This window comes from Ostrinia nubilalis, chromosome 9, assembly GCF_963855985.1.
Source record: "Ostrinia nubilalis chromosome 9, ilOstNubi1.1, whole genome shotgun sequence".
Lineage (NCBI taxonomy): Eukaryota > Metazoa > Arthropoda > Insecta > Lepidoptera > Crambidae > Ostrinia > Ostrinia nubilalis.
In genome coordinates this window covers 13,163,620-13,168,328 of record NC_087096.1, presented here as the reverse complement: position 1 = coordinate 13,168,328, position 4,709 = coordinate 13,163,620, and the positions used below count along the sequence as shown (strand labels likewise).

At 35.3% G+C, this 4,709-nt stretch overlaps 1 long non-coding RNA gene across 1 annotated transcript; it reads right to left on the bottom strand.

Annotated features, from left to right (window-relative positions):
* Positions 1-902: 902 nt before the first annotated feature.
* On the bottom strand, positions 903-4,354 carry LOC135075033 (uncharacterized). The gene is made up of 3 exons (XR_010257947.1): positions 4,179-4,354; positions 1,697-1,813; positions 903-1,263 (listed from the first exon to the last, which is right to left on the bottom strand). It is a non-coding gene; the product is annotated as an uncharacterized LOC135075033 (long non-coding RNA).
* Between the last annotated feature and the right edge of the window lie 355 nt (positions 4,355-4,709).

Genomic DNA, 4,709 nt, shown 5'->3' with positions numbered 1-4,709 from the left:
GTCTGTCTGTCTCGCTTTCACGCCTAAACCACAGAACCGATTTTGATGAAATTTGGCATAGAGATAGTTTGAGTCCCGGGAAAGGATAAAGGATAGTTTTTATCCCGGTTTTTGAAACAGGGATGCGCGCGATAAAGTCTTTCTGTGACAGACAAAATTCCACGTGGGCGAAGCCGCGGGCGGAAAGCTAGTTTACTTATATTTCTTTCAATTTCAAGTTATTTTTCGTGTGGTAATGGCTACTTAACGATATGAAAAGGAGAGTTTTAACTAAGAATTTTAATTAGGTATTAGGTTTTAATAGCTAAATAATTATAGCCTCATTTAGAGTAAAGACTCAAAAAATTTTTGGGTTTGATAATCCTACTTGCAAGTCCCTTTTTGCAAGAACTTCAAGAATAGACAAATTCGCGAGAACAGGGATAGAAGGAAGAGAAAAGATGTTATAAGAATATCTCACATCTTTTACAAAATATTAATATCCATCCACTACAGGTGATACCGCATGTCTAATATTATTTGATAGTAGGACGTTTGTTATACCTCCTAGCCAATACCTTTTACCGTGTGTAATATTTTATGATATGCCAATATAATATCATCTGAGGTGACAACTATTGTTCCAGACAAAGGTCAGACATGAGGGAAAGACGACGTACCTAATACGACGATAATACTTTTACGAAAAGAAATTTGTCTCTATAGAGACAAGTAAATGAATTACATGAATAATATAACATGACAAATTAAGCTAATCGCTCCTATTTGAAGGGCTAGTCCCTAAAGTTTCCGTAATGTCGAATCCATTCAGTCCTTTCTCTTGCATGTAAAACTCAATTCAGGTATTTTAAAATAAAGGTCGTTGGGCAAAAAGTTCTAAAATAAGTAAAATAATTAATCAATACGCTTTTCTCATTTTTATTTTTTTTCCTGATCTTGATTTAAAAACAAATTAAGCCTTCGTTGTGGTATTCCCCAAATCGACAGTGTTATTTTCAACGGCAACTGTCGTAGTCAAATTACTTTTTCCGTTCTCAACCGTCGTATCAATACCAACCGTCGTTATCGATTCTGTTTTGTTTTGATCGTCTTTTATTAATTCTTTATTCGCTTCATCGTTATTTTCTTTGGGTAATTTATCTCCATTCACGTTTGGACCACTTCTGCGATAATCTAATAATTCGTTCCCCAAATTCTGGATGGGCCTCTCTTTAGCTAGGTCTGTTTCGTTTTGTTTGTCGCAGTTATTTATGAAGGGTTTGCCTGGAAGTAATAATGCGTAGTTAACAAATTACCCGATAACCATAAAGCTTGATTTTAGGAAAGAGGAATGTTGGGGAGCGTAATTTTATTTGCGTTATAAATAATCCTGGGAAATTTAATCTCTTCGTGTAGATGTCTGGATTACTAATACTAGATTTATAGGAGATAAATAATATGGTAGTCCCTTGACTCGTCCCCTACAAAAACGTCCAAAAAAGTTAAACTCATTCTAGCTAGATTGAGCTTTAATTTACGAGTAAGTTAAAAGTCTGTTTGTAAATGAATTAGACAGGATCAATTAAACATTAAACACAACAATCTAACTCGGTCCAAATACTGAGTATTCTCCGTGGTATTTCATCTAATTGAGTACTTTTATCAACCACCGTTCAGTTCTATCTACAAAGGGCGTTCTAATTATCTCTTCCCTTACCGACGAACAAATTATTTAATCCCGGGACGTAAATACTGCCTTCCCCGACAGCCAGGTCTAGTCGGGCTTTACCCACATTTGATATTCCGCTCGCGTCCAAATTCAATGTACCTTTGCCTAGAAAAATGTGATCAAAATTAGTATTCATTTCGCGGGTCTAGTTGCAAAGTGACGCCTTTTTCTGGTGCTGGGTAAGCTAAGGTAAGGGTTAAGAATTTCGGTACTTCTATCTGCGAGTTTTTAGTAACATTAAAAGCTAGCCAAAAATGTATTCCAGATCTTAAATTCAGTTGCTATTCAAGTTTAAGATTTATTTTTGCAACAAGAGGTAGCCTATCCTTCTCGTAAGTTCTTTGCAAAGTTACAAAATCCGTGAAAACTTTATTCATCGGTTTAGACGTGAAACAGACAGACAGAGCTATATTTGCATTAATATTACTCACAAATGTTAGCCGCTAGCAAAATCTAAACATCAACCTAACCTTCCAACCATGCTCAAGCATAAGTAAATGCAACTAGAAGCAGCCAGCTTGCTTATGCCCCTGCACGGTCTACGGATTTGGAAGTATACCTAGGGACACTGGTACATATCTACAGTAGGTACAGCTAAATACCGTGGCATTATTGTAGCTGGATATATTGCAATACAAAAAGTTATGCATAGTCTGATGTGATGACCAAACATTGTGTCAAAAATTTTTATTCAATTTAGACCACTAGTGGCAAGTGCCACCTTTTTAAAAAAGTAGCCCTTAAGGGGGCACTTTACATGTCTCCTTATCTTTTGGACCCTACCAGCGCTACGAGACAAACATATGGCAAGTGCTGAGAAGAAACGCCATCACCACCACCAAACGAAGAAAATATTATGTCACCATAACCTAGGCTTTTTAAGACAAACGTCAAAAATCTGTCAAACTCCATACAAAAAACACCGGTTATCGTTAGAGTCACGGTCAATGTTAGGTGGTGCAGCAACTCAGCCTTACTCTATATTATTTCTAAACTACCTAAACGTAACTGCTCCATAAATAGACTTCGTGTAGCAAAAGTAATCTGTGATTACAATTGTTTGGCAACTCAATTTATCGAAACTATACTGAGGATAATCGAATCGGTATGAAGTGTCTTCGCTAAGGTTATGTCTTGGAATTATAAGATATACATTATCAAGGGACTACAATAAAGCGTCACATCACGTAGAACAACATGTTTTTCTGCGCTCTAAACCTTGTGACGAAATCTATACTAATATTATAAAGCTTTTATTATTACAAGAATTAGACATACTTGGGTCTAATTTAAGTAAGTTTATAAAACAAATCCGGGATTTGTCTTGTGGCAACTAAATTGCGAGCGTCGGGTGATGTTTGCAGTTTGCTCCTTTATTAAATAGGTAGTTGATAATTTTTCTTTTGTCACTTTGTTTACTTTTTTTTATATAAGTTTATATTTTTCACAACAAAATTTTATTTATAATGGTTTGCCCAACTTAATGTGTATATTTAACTGTGGAAACTGAATTGGTTTATGTGTTTTCTTACTGCACCTAAGTTAAATTATATTGTAACTGTATGTTTCCCAAAAATAAATAAAATAAAATAAAGCTGAAGAGTTTGTTTGTTTGTTTACTTGAACGCGCTTATCTCAGGAACTACTGGTCGAATTTGAAAAGTTCTTTCAGCGTTAGAAAGACCATTTATCGAGGAAGGCTTAGGCTATATACCATCAGGCTACGAGTAATAGGAGCAGAGCAACAATGAAAAATGTTGCAAAAACGGGTTTTCACGCGTACGAAATCGCTGGCACAGCTAGTTTTAGATACAATTGGAACTCAAATCCCTATCGGCCTAACCACTTAAAGGCAACGTTGGCCGCAGTATTCTAGTCTAAGCCATTTGTTATCTTAACACAATCGAATTTATGTCGGATTTCGTTTGACCTTGTATCGAAAATTGGTTTGGATAAGAAATTTGTAACACCGTTGTTTGAACTAGCTAGAAGCCCAATTAAAAAGATACAACACAATATTGCTTGTTAAGTTTGTGCCGAAACTTTTCTTAGGTCTAATCTTATAATTTCTGTCAGTTCATCTACCTATATATTTCCCTGCTTAAAATATGAATGCGAAAGTAACCCTGTCTGTCTGTTATGCTTTCATGCGTATACCACTAAACCGATTTTGATAAAATTTGGTATGTTTGAGTCAGCAGCAACATTTTACAGACAGAGTCTAGTAAATCATCATCATTATCCTAAACACTCCACTGCTGAATAGGCCTTCTTCTCCAATTCGCGTCATTTCCCGCTTTTAATTCAGCTTTTTAATTTACTTGAAGCTGATTTTTCAATCGTTGGATATCTCCTAAAGCAGACTTATCACTATTAGTAGTACTATTAACATAGGACATGTCATATATCAGCCCCAAATGCTAGCCCAAATAGGTATAATATAAATAAATTATTTATAAATTAAAATCACCAGAATTCCCGAGCTTCAGCAGCAAATCTGTTTCACCCAAGGAGCTGAGCCCGCTTGCCTTTAATTTTAGATCGACGTTATTCGGCAGGGATTCGCACTTGGTCCCTTCGTTATTGTTACTATCAGATCTGTCTGATTTCTTCTTCTTTTTATCTCTAACCTCTTTGAGTTTCGATTCTAGCTGTAAGTGGAATTGTTTAATTAGGTGCTTTTGTTTTATTTCGATTAGGAACAAATCTAACATCTCAAGCCTTATTTTATTCGTCCTTTGCAACCTACACCGGGTCGCCAATTAAGAAATAATTGTTATGTTACAATTTTATTCTAATTAATTATTCTATTTGATGAATTTCAACTTATATTGCTGGTATAACGTCGGTTGAGAATTTTACTGTCAGAATAAAATAATTGGGCCTTTTTGATAATTAATACAAATAATTCAGTACTTGCCATGTCTAGTAAAATGTCTTTCTGTTCTAAAAACGTTTCGTCTACCACATCGTTTCTTCGCTTTGTATCCAAGATAGGCTT